The sequence below is a fragment of the Rhinoraja longicauda genome, chromosome 2, assembly GCF_053455715.1.
Source record: "Rhinoraja longicauda isolate Sanriku21f chromosome 2, sRhiLon1.1, whole genome shotgun sequence".
Classification (NCBI taxonomy): Eukaryota; Metazoa; Chordata; class Chondrichthyes; order Rajiformes; family Arhynchobatidae; genus Rhinoraja; species Rhinoraja longicauda.
The window spans coordinates 49,854,769-49,871,216 of NC_135954.1; the positions used below are offsets into that span (position 1 = coordinate 49,854,769).

Consider the following 16,448-nt stretch of genomic DNA (forward strand, 5'->3'; position numbering starts at 1 on the left):
ATCAAGCAAATTTCCAGTGCATTTTGTTATAAAATTAAAGAGTCATAACGCTTTGATGCATGCCCTTCAGCCCACTATGTCCAAACACACCATTAAGTAGCCATCCATATTAGTCCCATTTACCAGTCCTAGGTCTGCAGTGGTCGCTTAAATGTTTATCCAGATTTATTTTTAATGCTGTGAGGGTACCTGCTATCGCCATCTTCTTAGGCACTTTGTTCCAAGATTGTAATCACACACGAGGTGAAAATAAATGTCTCCATATCTACTCTAACCCTTTTACTGTATCACAAAATGCTGGAGTAACTCAGCAGGTCAGGCAGCATCTAGGAGAGAGGGAATGGGTGATGTTTCGGGTCGAGACCCTTCTTCAGACTGACCCTTTTACTCCTCACTTTACTGTATATCCTCTGGTTCCACATATCTCCGTTGTGGGGGAAGGTTTATCACTGTCAACCCTATCCATGCCCCTCATAACTGTCCTCACCTCTATAACCCTCCTCAGCTTCTTCTTCCCCAAGGAAAACAAATCCACTTTTTCCAATCTTTCCTCATGACAGAGACATTCTAACACAGGCAACATCCAGGTGAACTTCCTCTGTGCCATTGTAAGTGCCTCCACATCCTGTGAAGCTCCTTGAATTAAAAAAATGGACCTGGTAAAAAATGATGGGAATGGAAATCAGGTCAGAAGGTTCCTATATGATGTCAAAAGTAATGATGGACATTAAAAATACCTTTCAAATAATCAAGCTGTGTAGAAAATGGGTCATAACTCGTGAATCCCATTCATGATGATGTTAGCTACTCTCAACTGGTTAAGCTATGAATAAGAAATGGTCTGAAATATTAAGGGACTGCAGTGGTAAGAGGTTAGCTGCAGCCCTTCAAATACTAAATAAAACAGCAGTAACATCGCCAGGATCCCAACATCAGTTTCTTTAATATCCCTGGGTGACGAAAATGAACGGGGAAGATTTTATAACTTGCCGTTGGAGGATTCTTATCCATGGATAATAATTAGCACAGAAAGAAAAATCGAAGGTCATGTCTCACGAATATATGGGGAATCTTTGAGGCATGAACTCAGCAAATGAATGAGGATTGACTGAGGGAAATAATTTAATTGAATGCTCAGAGTCCAGTTCATAGAGGGCTGCAGTAGGAGATTTATAGAAGGATTGTAAAATTAATAGAAAATGACTTAGTTGAAGTGAAAACTAATTGGAAAATAGAAAGCAAAGATGATGAAAAGATGAATTATGTCTGAGGAGAAGGAAACTCTCAAGCCAAAATGTGAGCGAAGAGGAATACAGTTGGCAAAATTAAATATTGGGCCACACATTCCCATTATTCTCTTTATCGTGTATCTATACACTGTGGATGGCTCGATTGTAATCATGTTTACAATCATAGGTATTTATTCACAAAGTGCTGGAGTAACTCAGCAGGTCTGGCAGCATCTCAGGAGAGAAGGAATGGGTGACGTTTCGGGTCGAGACCCTTCTTCAGACTGTTTACAATCATTGTAATTTTGATTAGTATGGGTGTCAGAGGTTATGGGGAGAAGGCAGGAGAATGGGGTTAGGAGGGAGAGAAAGATCAGCCATGATTGATTGGTGGAGTAGACCTAATTCTACTCCTATCACTTATGATCTTAAGATGTATTGCCTTTCCGCTGATTGGTTAGAATGCAAGAAAAGCTTTTTACTGTACCTCGGTACACGTGACAATAAACTAAACTCAACTCAACATCCAAACTCAACGTGCAAATATTACCGACAGTGCTGATCAGAACCGTTTGTGTTCACCCATTGAAACAGAAGTAAGGCCCTGACTTCATTCACCCTCTGTGCAAAGCAGACGTCTATAATGTCAATGGTGCAGTACAGCAAACCCTTGTTATAATGGGCCATGGGGGGGGGGGGGGGGGGGGGAAGGTAATTTGTCGATAGTCCGCTATAATCGAGTAAGATATTACCATTGAATAAGTAGTAGAAATAAACAACTGCAGTTGCTGGTGAATACACAAAAGGACAAAGTACTGGAGTAACTCAGCAGGTCAGACAGCACCTCCGGAGAACATGGATGGATTGATGTTTTGAATCGAGACCTTTCTCCAGGGGCAGGGGCAGGGGAAGTGCGATTTGGTGATGGTGTGGGCAGCCGTCAGTAGGTCTGTCCAGTATAATCAAAATCTATTAAAAAGAGGTCCGTTAAAACAGGGATTTACTGCAGTGCAAATAGTTGAGAGCTTCATTAATATTGGCATTATATTACTAATGTTCTCTCTAGGCTTCTAAATTACCCCGAGTGCTGGGATGAGGGGCAGAATCTGGGGGTGAATAAAATGCGATTAATGTTAGATTGCTATAAATGGGAGGTTGATGGTCAACATGGATTTGGTGGGCCAAAGAGCCTGTTTATGTTTTGTAACTGAGTTTCTCCTCAAAAACAGCCACATCGACCCCTCAGTGCGGAAGGGTGGGAATCCTGGAGTTCCGGGCTGCTTGGAGCACACTGAAGTAGTCACGCAGCTCATCAGAGAAGCCCATGAAAATAGAGGCAACCTAGTTGTTCTGTGGTTGGACCTGGCCAATGTCTATGGGTCCACACTGCACAGACTGGTTGAGCTTGCACTACAACGCCACCATGTTCCCAGTAAGATCAAGGTCCTGATCCTGGATTATTACCATAATTTCAGGCTGAGAGTGACTTCTGGGTCAGAAACATCAGGCTGGCATGGGCTTGAAAAAGGAATAATAACGGGCTGCACCATTTCTGTTATTCTTTTTGCTCTTGCCATGAACATGGTGGCCAAGTCAGCCGAGGTGGAATGCAGAGGCCCCCTAACCAAGTCTTGTGTACGACAGTCCCCAATAAGAGCTTTTATGGACGACCTTACCATCACCACAACATCGGTCCCTGGGAGTAGGGGGATCCTACAGGGTCTTGAGAAACTTATCACCTGGGCAAGGATGAGTTTCAAGCCAACCAAGTCAAGGTCCATGGTGCTGAAGAAGGGGAAGGTGACTGACAAATTCCACTTCTTATTATCCAGAATTGCCATTCCTTCCATCACTGAGAAACCTGTCAAGAGTTTGGGGAAGCTTTTTGATGCAACTCTGAAAGACTCTGCCGCCATTCAAAAGTCCATCGAAGACCTTGAAGCCTGGCTCACCAAAGTCGACAAGTCAAGCCTGCCTGGCAGATTCAAGGCCTGGATCTATCAGCATTCCATCCTGCCCCGAGTCCTGTGGACTATGCTGGTTTACGCTGTTCCTTTGACCACAGTTGAGTCCTTCGAAAGGAAGATCAGTGGCTTTCTTCGCAAGTGGCTTGGCCTTCCCCGCAGCCTCAACAGTGCAGCACTGTACGGGACCAGTAATATCTTGCAGCTCCCATTCAGTGGCCTCACAGAAGAGTTTATGGTCGCGCAAACAAGAGAAGCCCTACAATACAGGGACTCCAGGGACCAGAAGGTGCCATCGGCTGGCATCGAGGTGAGAACAGAGAGGAAATGGAGGACGGAAAAAGCAGTAGAGGTGGCACAGTCAGGCCTAAGGCAAAAGGCATTGGTGGGAGTCATGGCAACTGGCAGAGCGGGCTTGGGATACTTCCGTAAGACCCAGGTTGGCAAGGCCCAGGGCAAGGAGAGACACCATCTAATCCAGGAAGTGGTCCGCGCAGGTGTGGAGGAAGAGAGTGTGAGCAGGACAGTGGGGCTCAGGCAGCAGGGAGCGAGGCCAAAGTGGGAGCGCATACCGCAGCGCAGGATTACCTGGTCAAACATCATTCATGCAGGCAGACTTCCAGCACATCCGGTTCCTTGAACAAGCTGTGTACGATGCCCTACCAAGCCCAGCAAACCTCCACGTCTGGGGCAAGAGCGTGACACCTTTCTGCCCACTTTGCCCTTGAAGAGGATCATTAGAACATCTCCTCAGCAGCTGCTCAAAGTCCCTTGGGGAAGGTCGCTATCGGTGGCACCATGACCAGATGCTCGAGGTGGTTGCTGAGAGCATAGCCACTGCCATCAGTAACAACAAACACCACCACGCCCCAAAGAAATCAATCACTTTTGTCAAAGCTGGAGAGAAGCCTCGACCACAACCAAAAACAAGGGCGGGCCTCCTCTACACGGCCACTGACTGGCAGCTGCACGTCGATCTGGGCAAACAGCTGAAATTTCCGCAGCACATCACAGCAACATCACTCCGGGCAGACATGATCATCACCTCCAAAGTGACAAAACAGCTGATCATTCTGGAGCTGACAGTGCCCTGGGAAGAGGGTATTGAAGAAGTTAATGAGAGGAAATGCGCAAAGTACCAGGAACTGGTGGAGATGTGCCAGGACGGAGGCTGAAGACATGCTATGAACCCATAGAGGTGGGCTGTACAGGCTTTGCAGGACGCTCACTCTGCAAAGTCCTCAACCAATTGGGCATTACGGGGCTGGCAAAGAAGACGGCCATGCAATCCATAAGCGAAGCCACAGAGAAAGCCACTAGGTGGATTTGGATTAAGAGGGCTGATCCGTGGGCGGTTGCTGCTGGGCCACAAGTCGGGGCCTGATCAACCCCGGCTGGGTCACCTGGGCGAGGGTGTCTGATGTTGTGAGACCTGAAACACTCAATGACCCCAGGTAACATCACTGAGGCTGCATCCCAGCGCATCCAGAAGTTGTATCATTCACATGCTCATGATTTGTTTGAGAGAAACAGCATGGAAACAGGCCCTTCGGCCCACCGAATCCGCGTCGACCAGCAATCATCCCATACACTGGCACTATCCCACACACACCAGGAATGATTTTACAGTTATACCAAGCTAATAAACCTACAAACCTATACATCTTTGGAGTGTGGCAGGAAACTGGAGATCCCGGAAAAAACCCACGCAGTTCACGGGGAGAACGTGCACTCCACACAGACACCACCCGTAGTCGGAATCAAACCCGGGTCTCTGGCACTGTAAGGCAGCAACTCTACTGCTGTGCCAGCGCGCCTCCATTGGTGATGATGTACGTTTACATGTCAGTTACACATAAAATGAGATGAATGCTTTAGAACAAGGCAATTCGGTGATATTGACCAAATGCACGATTGCCATTGGGCAATCCCAATCAACCAGTTCATATAATGATATAAAATGTTCATCTCAGGATTCAAACAGATCCTTCTTATGAAGCAGTAAATTACCTGCACTTCGTCTGGTCGCTTTCTGTTTTTATTTCTATTCCTTCAATGTTAAGTCATGGCTAACAATTAGGAAAATGTTCTTACGTTCCTTTATTCATTTCAGCTCTTATGTCACAAAACTGGATTCTTATTTAAATTTAAGGTGGAAACAACCCAAGGGAAATGCAAAAAAAAAATCCAGATAATGGAGTTTGGGTGAAGGAAATAAATGAATTTATAACTAATTTATAGAAAATTCTTGCAGGAAAATGAAGATTTATATTTTGTGCTGAGCACATGAGAAACACTGGCATTTGTTCCAAAAGCACTGCATCCCATTAATGATATAGAGGACAGTGTTTCACAGAAGCAGATAAGGTGATCGCGACAGCTTTTAATTCCCTCTGCCCTTGCTGTCATTCATGTATTTAAGATGCATGTATTCAAGATTGATTGGTATTTTGTAGCAAAGTCATGAGAGTGTAAGGAATATAGTAGATGGCTGAGAATGGCAACATTTAATTTATATTGATGTCTTTTATTGCGATGGGAAGGAATTTAACTCAGTATGTATTCAAGAGAGAGTTCTTAGGGCTAATGGAATCAAGGGATATGGAGAGAAAGCAGGAACGGGGTACTGATTTTGGATGATCAGCCATGATCATATTGAATGGTGGTGCTGGCTCGAAGGGCCGAATGGCCCTCTCCTGCACCTATTTTCTATGTTTCTATGTTTCTAGCCTCTTTTATCCTGAGAGTATTACCTTGAGGGTCATTATCAATGTTGGACATTTTTGTTGTCATTTATTGTCAGCCAATGAAAACAAACTCTTCTTCTATGGAGAGTGTGTCCCTTTTCCTCAACACAATCACTGTGATAATTTGAATTATATTTTATTGTAATCTTTCATTGAATATCAGTCCTGGCTCTCAAAAACACTACAGTATCAATTATCATGGTAATTGCAGGAATGGTGTATGAATGTATCACCAAGCATGAAGTAGTTGCCCTTTGATTCACCAAGACTCTTATCTACGGTAAAATATTCACAGTTTAATCGAGGCATGCATTCTGCTTAACCTTTTACATGCTTATGTTTTTTTAAGCATTTACTCTGATTGAAATTCAGTACAGTACATTAATTTTATTCCACTTAGACCACAATAAAATACTAATAAAGGAGTTGACTGATTTGTTCACTTTTGTTGCAGCGTATTAGAAGATATTGTTTAACATGGATGGTGTGAGTTCCCTGAAAAACTCATCTATTTTTAATTCAAAGGAAAATAACCACATGTGAAGAATATGTAAATGAGCATGTGTAAAGAAATAGAAAATCTTTAATAAAGGTCCAGTGTGATTAGAGCATCAGAGATCAGATCACAAGAAGGTTGGGCCCGTTTCACCATTCTCCACAATCAAGTCTGATCATTCACTCACCACTATTTTCCTGTCCTATCCCCATATCCACACATTCCTCCAATATCCAAGAATCTATTGATCTCAATTTGGAATGTAATCACCTCTCATTCTTCTAAACGCAAAGGTAAGGTAGGCTTTACCTTCTCAATCTCGCCACATAGGACAAACTTGCCAACAAGGCACTCTGTGGTCTCTGAGGCTACCTGCGGCATTTGAATCAAGGCATCAAGGGGACTGCCATCATCCTGAAACCACCATCCCAATCTTTGTTCACCCGCTTCCATCTCTGTACTTCAGTTTCAAATCCTCATATTAGCCTTTTCTAACACTGGAGCTGTGACTGCACCAGCTCAATACAACAGCTCCCACGTTGTAATCAGCTGAAATAAGCGGGAGCTGAGGCTAAGATCAGTTGAAGTGTGATCATATTGAATGGCGGAACAGTCAGGAAGGCCCAGTATCTGCTGAGCCTGAAGGTGGGTCTCATCCCGAAACATCGTCTATCCAGGTCGTCCAGAAATACTGCCTGACGTCTGAGTCACCCCAGCACATTATGTTCCATTCATAAAGGGCCAATTAGCTTCATCCTGGTCCTATTTTTATGTGCCTTCTCCCTTTGCTCACTTTGTCTTAACCTGAAGTGAGCATGGTCTTTGGAATTAAGGAGGCAAAGAAGTAGATAGAAGGATCTACTGTAGATCAAGAAAATTACTACAGACGCCACGTGGACTATCTGGTTCATCCTACCTTGGTTATTTCCATCTCCCTCTTTGAATTATCTGTGAGTGATTTTATTAGAGCCTCAAGAGGTGGGTTGTTCAAAATTACTGTTTCTTCGGTGTTCAGAGGAATAAAACATATCAGTAATCCACTGATAGAGATTGAAACATAGAAAATAGGAAAAAGAAAAGCCCATTCAGCCCTTCAAATCCACGTCGTCATTTAATATGATCATGGCAGAACATTTATCTCAATGGCATATTCCTACTCTCTCTGCATACCCAATGATGCCTTTCTCCTTTCTAAATGGAAATTCAGCACTTAAAACCTAATGGGTCTGAGGTTCCAGGGGCCACAGGAAGTACATTTTTGTGGAAGATGGAGAAAAAGCTTTTGGCTCCTGACTACCCCTAATGTTGACCTGATATTTGACCGTCAGTTTATTTCAATGTTATTGGATGGACTTTTAACTAAATAATAGAACAACAGCAACCCAGATCTGCATCGACTACAATTCATTTCCTCAGCCTCTGCCACCCCCTTCATGAAAATTGCGTACATTGCTATTCCCAGGTCAAACCCCATTTTACTGCTTCATGAGTGTTCAGGAATCAATTCCAAAATGAACAGATTTTGCTCCATGGCTTCAGGTTTGTAACAAAATATCAAATTAAAATCAGATCACTGGGTACTAGATTAAGAAAAAAGATTTTCGTTGCTCAGAGATTCACTACTGCCCCTTTTAGACGCCATGGCCAGTTGATCTTTAAAACTGCTTACTGCATGCAAGTGTAATTTGAAGGACAGCTGAATGGGTAGCTCTGATGGAACTACATAGGTTTGATGAATAATTCAATGGAAACTTTTTGCATTCATTCCCCATGTACGTAATTTCTGATAGAGATTCTGTAAGATTTTTTAAATGGTGGGATCTCATGGAGCTGTGGTCCACTCCATAACCCAGATTCCTTCCCAGCACACTACAATATATCAATATAAATTAAATGTATGTTGCCATTCTCAGCCCCCTACTATACTCCTTATACACTCATGACTTTGCAGCAAAATATCAATCAATCTCAATTTACAAGTTCCCAGACGACACCACCGTGGTGGACCGGAAATTGTAAGAGATTGCAATTGACTTCAGGAAACACAATGGTACACACGCCCTGGTATACATTGATGGTGCCGAAGTAGAGATGGTTGAAAGCTTCAAATTCTTTGGAATAAATATCACCAGCAATTTGCCCTGGACCAGCCACATAGAAACTATGGCCAAGAAAGCACACCAATGCCTCTACTTCCTTAGAAAGCTTGGTATGTCCCCAACAACCCTCACCAACTTCTAGAGATGCGCCATAGAAAGCATTTTATTGGGATGCATCATTTCATGGTTTTGGAACAGCTCCAACCAAGACTGCAAGAAATTGCAGAGAGTTGTGGGAGTCGTCTAGACCATCAGGCAAACCAACCTCCCTTGCATCAATTCCATCTTCACCACGCTGCCTCGGCAAGGATATCAAGGATGAGTCTCACCCCAATCACTCCCTTTTCTCCCCTCTCCCATCAGGCAAGAGATTCAGAAGTTTGAAAATTCAGATTCAGGGACTAATTTAATCCCAGCTGTTGTCAGGCAACTGAACCGTCCTCTCAACAGCTAGAATGTGGTCCTGATCTCCCATTTACCTCATTAGAGACCTTTGAACTATCTTTAATTGGACTTTATCTTGCACTAAATGTAATACCCTTCACCCTACATCTGTGCATGGCTTTATTGTAATCATGTGGAATCTTTTTGTATGACTGGATAGCACATAACAAAAAGCTTTACACTGTACTATGGTATACTTGACAGTAATAATAAACTAAAATAAAATAAACCTAGAAATTCTATTGCTTGCAAATGATTTTTATGTAATGTCATCGCTACAAGATACTTCTGTGCAGACATTTTGTTCCAAATTGAATCCTATCTGCATAACCTTCAATTGCTTCAGCGCTTCAGTTCTGCCACCTTTGCTGAGTTGCTACACAGTCTGTAAAATTTCCCAAGATCTTATACCCTCGCTCTATTATAACCAGTATCCACGTTAGATCAATTCTAGAAACAAAGATCTGCAGATGCCGGTTTATACCAAAGATAGATGCAAAGTGCTGGAGTAACTCAGCTGGTCAGGCAGTATCTTTGGAGAAAAAAAGATAGATGATGTTTCGGGTCAGGACCCGTCTTCAGACTTTTCAGTCTTAAGAGGAATCCCGGCCCAAAATGTCACCTATCCTTTTCCTCCAGAGATGCTGCCTGACCCATTGAGTTACTCCAGCACTTTGTGACTATTTCAACCGTCCCCTGAATAGTTGAATTAGAATGAGAGATGGCTGTTCTCAACCACCACCAAAGATCATTCCCATTCAGCTGGGCCTGCTGCCCTGATCCACAATTACACTGCAATACATCCAGTCTATTTAAATTTTTAGTTTAGTTTTAGTTTTAGAGATACAGCGCGGAAACAGGCCCTTCGGCCCACCGAGTCCGCGCCGACCAGTGATCCCCGCACATTATCACCATCCTACACCCACGAGGGACAATTTTTACGTTTACCAAGCCAATTAACCTACAAACCTGTACGTCTTTGGAGTGTGGGCGGAAACCGAAGATCTCAGAGAAAACCCACCCAGGTCACGGGGTGAACGTACAAACTCTGTACAGACAGAACCCGTAGTCGGGATCGAACCCGGGTCACCGGTGCTGCATTCGCTGTAAGTCAACAAATCTACCACTGTGCTACCGTGACCGCCCAAATGAGTTTCCAAATGTAACTCTCTTTCTACCGGCACTTTGTTCAAGATCCCATTGGATCTCGAGTTCTGATTTCCTATTCTCATGAGTTCTACCTTTAATTCACCAAATGTAATTATTCCATGAGTTGTGCTGGAGTTTAATTTTTCCAACCATGCCAAAGGTAAACTCTTTTTCTCCTTTAAACTTCCCCAGTCAATATGGTCTCAGGCCACTAGTGGAGCACCAGGTGACATAGTAACCTCCAACACCAGCATGATTTTGTACGTTCCTCATTCAATGCGCACTTTACTGCAGTCATTTTTGTGCCTTTTCTTGTCAGTTCATTTTCATGGCTACAAGTATAATAATTCATCTTCATACCTATTTTTCACTGCATTTCTTGGACAGATCTAAATAGGTTCACAACAACATGCACACGTCTTTCTACCAAGCTAGTACAAATTAGAAAGCCAATTCTCTGAAACCTCAAGGATGTCCAGTGTGAGAAATCTAATTGTTCAAATTGATGTCAAACTGGTGTTCTTCCGAAGTTGAGGAAAAGAAATCTTACGGAAGTCCAGGGAGTTTTGTTCTTACTGCCCAGGCGACACCAAAGGCTTACTGTTGACAATTGCTGATTAAAGTGAGAAACCATTTCATTCCCATGTTGTGTATCATCCATCACTTTGATGAACACTAAACAGGAAATTTATACTATGAATTATAGGGATAATCAATGTGGGACAGCAACCAAATTGCAGCATTGAAACATAACACCAGGTTGCACTCCAAAATAATAAAAAAATAAGTACATTAGTTATACTAACTTTACCCACACTATAGAAATTAGTCAAATAGATTATAAAAATAGAAATGCAATTTATTTGATTCAAATGATGATGCGAATCATTGAAGTCCAGGAGGCAGCATCATCAATTAGACTTGACTATTGCAGGAAGATCACGTTCTGGTGCTTTCAAATAAATGCAGTCAGGAAGAAAGTAAAGAAACCTTTCAAACCACACATCTTTTGTCTGCAAGAGATCCTGAGGTACTTTGTAACCTATATATTTTTTCAGAATTATAATTATTGTTATGGAAGCAAATAATACCCCCAATTAATATACCAAATTAATTGATACTTTATTGCTATGTGTACTTGCTACAATGAGATTCTTTGTTTAAACAGAGTACAAGTATGCAAAAGTCACCACATAAAGGGCGCCGACAAAGTTACAGAAGTATTCAATATAGTCCCTCTTCCTTCTTCCCCACCTCTCCCCCAGTCCCTCTTTGTTCTTGGCAACCACCCCATGCCGGTCCCGCTTTGGACTCGGCAGAGCGTCCGCCAATTACTGCCGGCACTCAGGCGGGCCTGTCTTCGGCCGAACGCTGACACTCACGTGGGCGATGGCTGTCCGATGGCCCTCCACTTTCAGTCCCTGCTTGCTTGATGACGTCTGGCCTCGCTCTGCCGGCAGCCGAGCCTGGTCCCGGTCAGCTCCACGCAGGTGGCGAGGCCCAGTCCAGCGTGGCTGCGCAGTGCTCTCCGGGATAGCATGTAAAATCTTTTGCAAATTAAGATCAGATTCAGAGCCGGATGCAGGCTGAACTAACCTTGATGCTTACATTTGGAATCCTTAAGCTCAGTGGTTGAGGAGTCATTTCTCACAGAAGTCTTGTAAATTTGGTCTTCACACTACACCTCTCCCTCTGGCTACACCCTGTTAACTGTTTCACCAAAACCCCCAGCTTTGTCCATGCATGGAGAATTTCCTGAGCTATGGAATAGGCTCAACAGAACTAAGTGAAGACACAAGGAACTGCAGATGCTGGTTTACAACAAAAATGACACAAAATGCTGGAGTAACTCAGCAGGTCAGGCAGCATCTCTGAAGAACAGGGATAAGTGATGTTTTGAATCTGGTCCCTTCTTCAGACTGATGGAGCAGAGGGGAGAAAGCTGGAAGAGAGATGCGGGCAGGACAAAATCAGGCAAGTGATAGGTGGATAGACACAAAAAGCTGGAGTAACTCAGCGGGACAGGCAGCATCTCTGGAGAGAAGGAATGCATGACGTTTCAGATCGAGACCCTTCTTCAGACCCTGACCCAAAACATCACCCATTCCTTCTCACCAGAGATGCTGCCTGGCCCGCAGAGTTACTCCAGCTTTTTGTGTCTATCTTTGGTTTAAACCAGCATCATCTGCAGTTCATTCTTACACAAGTGATAGGTGGATATGGATGAAGGGGTTGGGGTGGGAGAGGGGTATTTGATTGGGAGATGGGTGGACAAAGGCCAAAGATAGGAAGAAGAAAGAAGATTGTGAGATAGGGAGAGAAGATGAGTGGTGTGAATCCAGAGGAAGGGATATATGTGGAAGGGTACAAGGGAAGGGGATAGGGTGGCGATTTGTTGGAGAATAATGTGTGCATCCAGATGAGGCATCGGGAAGAGAGGAGGAAAGAGAGAGGAGAAGCATTTGACGGCTCTGGACCTGTTCTCACTGTAGTTCAAATGGATGAGGAGTGATCTCAGTGAAACTTACCAAATAACTTAATGCCTGGATACAGTGGATGCGGAGAGGATGTTTCCACTAGTGGGAGAGTCTAGGAACAGAGGGAACAGCCTCAGAAAAAATGAGCATGCCTTTAGAAAGGAGATGAGGAGGAATTTCTTTAGTCAGAGGGCAGTAAATCTGTAGAATTCACTGCCACAAAGGGCTGTGGAAGCCACGTATTTGGGTAATTTTAGAGCAGTGATTGACAAGTCCTTGATTAGTAAGGGTGTCAAAGGTTATAGGGAGAAGGTAGGAGAATAGGGTTGATAGGCAAAGATAAATTAGCCATGATTAAATGGCAGAGTAGACTCTATGGGCCAAATGGTCTAATTCTGCTCCTAGGATTTATGAACCTATGAACTAATGAAAAAAGAAAAGCAGTGGGAGTGTTGTTGGCAGACCTGGAGAAGGTTTTGTATGGCATCCTATAAAGGCTCATGAATTTTGTAACCATAGGTAATGATTTCATTTTGCGGAGTCCAAAGGGCGAGAACATTTCAGAAGTTTGGACCTGATTACCTTTCACCATTCCATGTGCAAGCTTTCTGCCCATATAATTATACACACTATTCTTGGGACTGGGGAACGAAAATCTACTGGATCATGGGGAGAAGAATTTTATGCAGTGGCCTTTTCATCACCAATATGAGACTCTAGGAAATATCGGTCTCTGACTTCATTCCTATTTTATATCAACCAATTTATTTCATAGCTCTTGAATTTGACAAGATGCATTCTGTTTGAAATTTTTAATCAATATGAATCCAACATTGTTTCTAAGTTAGCAACTCTTCTGTTGAATATTTAGAAACGGAGTTTTTTTTAAATCTCCTACCAATTTTACAGACATTTGTGACTTAAGAATTGGTCACATTTAAAAAGTGAAGCCTGGGATCAAGGGAGGAAATGTATTTGCATTTAGACTTATTTGTGAATAGAACAATGTGCAATTTTTGACATGTTTTGTAGTAGAACATAGAACAGTAGAGCACAAGAACAGGCTCTGTACTGACCATGAGGCCAAATCTTCATATATCTACCTGCACATAATCCATATCAATCCATTCCCTATATACTCTTATGCCTCTCCAAAAGCCTTTTAAAAATACTACTATTGTATTATCCTCAACCATCAACCCAGGCAGCATGTTCCAAGCACTCACCACCCTCTGTGAAAAAGTTTCCCCACTCGTTTTCATGTGATAGGAGCAGGATTAGGCCATTCAGCCAATCAAATCCACTCTGCCATTCAATCATAACTAATCTATCTGCCCCTCTCAACCCCAATCCCCTGCCTACTCCCCATACTCCCTGACACCCATATTAATCAGGAATCAATCTATCTCTGCCTTAAAAATATCACTGACGTGGCTTCCACAGGTTCTGTGGCAATGAATTCCACCGATTCACCACCTTCTGACTAAAGAAATTCCTCCTCATTACCTTTCTAACGGAATGTCCAATTATTCTGAGGCTATGACCACTGGCCCTAGACTCTCCCACTAGTGGAAACATCTCCACATCCACTCTATCCAAGCCTTTCACTATTCAGTAAGTTTGAAAGAGATCCCCCCTCATCCTTGAGTACTCCAGCGAGTAGAGGCCCGGCGGCTGTCAAAAGGTTTTCATATGTTAACGCACTCATTCCTGGGATCATTCTCATAAACCTCCTCTGGGTCCTCCCCAGCACCAGCACATCCTTCCTCAAAATTGTGCACAATATTCCAAATGCAATCCGATCAATGCCTTATAAAGCCTCAGCATTATATCCCTGTTTTTATATTCTAGTCCTCTGAAAATGAATGGAAAATGAATGGAATTGCATTTGCCTTCCTTATTACTGATTCGTCTTGCAGATTAACTTTTTGGGAATCCTATACCAGCACTCCCAAGTCCCTTTGTAGCTCTGATTTCAGAATTCTCTCCCAATTTAGAAAATAGTCTACGTCTTTATTCCTACTACCAAAATGCATGACTCCACATTTCCTTATGCTATATTCCACCTGCTCTGCCCACACTCCCAGCCAGTCCAAGTCCAACTGCAGAGTCCCTGCTTTCTCTACACTGCCTGCCCCTCCTTATCTTAGTATCATAGTATCATCTGCAATCTTGGGTACAAAATCTTCAATCCCCTCATCTAAATCATTGATATACAACATGAAGAGTAGTGGCCCCAGCAACAAACCCTGCAGAATTCCACTGGTCACTGGCAGCCATCCAGAAAAAGTCTCCTTTATTGCCACTTTTTGCCTTCTGCCATCCAGCCAACCTGCTATCCATGCTAGTATCTTAAAGACAATAGGTGCAGGAGTAGGTCATTCGGCCCTTTGAGCCAGCACCACCATTCAATGTGATCATGGCTGATCATTCTCAATCAGTACCCCGTTCCTGCTTTCTCCCCATACCCCCTGACTCTGCTATCCTTAAGAGCTCTATCTAGCTCTCTCTTGAATGTATTCAGAGAATTGGCCTCCACTGCCTTCTGAGGCAGAGAATTCCACTTTGATACCATGGGCTCTCATCTTCTTTAGCAGTCTCATGTATGGCACCTTATCAAAGGTTTTCTGAAAATCTAAGAAAACAACATCCACTGACTCCCCTTTGTCTTTCCTGCTATTTACTTCCTCAAAGAATTCCAACAGATTCATTAGGCAAGATCTCCGCTTCACAAAACCATGCTGACTTCGGCCTATTTTATCATGAACTTCTATATACTCAGAAACATCATCATTTATAATGGACTTAAAGTCTTACCAACCACTGAAGTCAAGCTACCCAGCCTATAGTTTCCACTCTTTTGCTTTCCTCCCTTCCTAAACAGCGAGGTAATATTTGCAATTTTCCAATCGTCTGGAACCACTGCTAACTATAGTAATTCGATAGATCATTACTAATGCCTCCACAACCTCTAAAGCCACCTCCTTCAGAACTCTGGGGTGCAGTCTTATCTACCTTCAAAGCTTTCAGTTTCCTAAGCATCTTCTCCTTAGTAATAACCCACTGTATTCCATCCCCTGACTCTCCTGAGTTACAGGCACGTTGCTAGTGCCTTCTCCTGTGAAGACTGATGTAAACAGTTATTCAATTCCTCTGCTATTTCTGTATTCCCAATTATCTCTTCTCTAGCATCATTTTCCAGCGGTCCAATGTCCACTCTTTCTGACTCTTTATAAGACATGTCCTTTAAACTGCCCTTCTTACCTGAAACCTGTGCCCTCTGGTATTTCATCCTACCCCTCATAATTGTATATACTTCTATCTATGTTTCTGCACATTTCCTGCTTATTTGGGAAAGTAGACTGGGCAGTTCCATGCCCATTCACTTTAAGGGCAATATCATTCCCCTATCCTATTTTCTTGAGGTAATTATGTCTTCAAAATGTGCAGCAGGAATTATTTACTTTATGGCAGAAATTGATCTGAAGTCTGCAATTTGTGATGTATTATTAACAAGAGGTTCAAGGAGGATTACATGATGCTGAAGGTAGTGAAACCAGCATGATTTCTATAGCCCCTGGGATATTGCATTTATATGTTGAAAATCATTCCCTGTACTTTTCATTACTACAAAACCTCATTGCCCGCAGCCCTTGGTATAAGTTTCCTGTGGTAAGTCTAGTTCAGATTCCAATGACAGGATGATTGCTGATGACTGGGACTCAGGACAAGGTGGTCAGCCCACCACAAGCTTAGTGGGAGCAGGCAAGGAAGTTTCTTTGGAAGCTCCACAAACCACTACCATCCTCTTCTTCACCAGCATCACCTCACATCGCGAAAATT

At 43.1% G+C, this 16,448-nt stretch overlaps 1 pseudogene; it reads left to right on the forward strand.

The window, feature by feature from the left end:
• The first annotated feature begins 2,396 nt into the window (after positions 1–2,396).
• On the forward strand, positions 2,397–4,577 carry LOC144606401 (uncharacterized; annotated as a pseudogene).
• Positions 4,578–16,448: the final 11,871 nt, after the last annotated feature.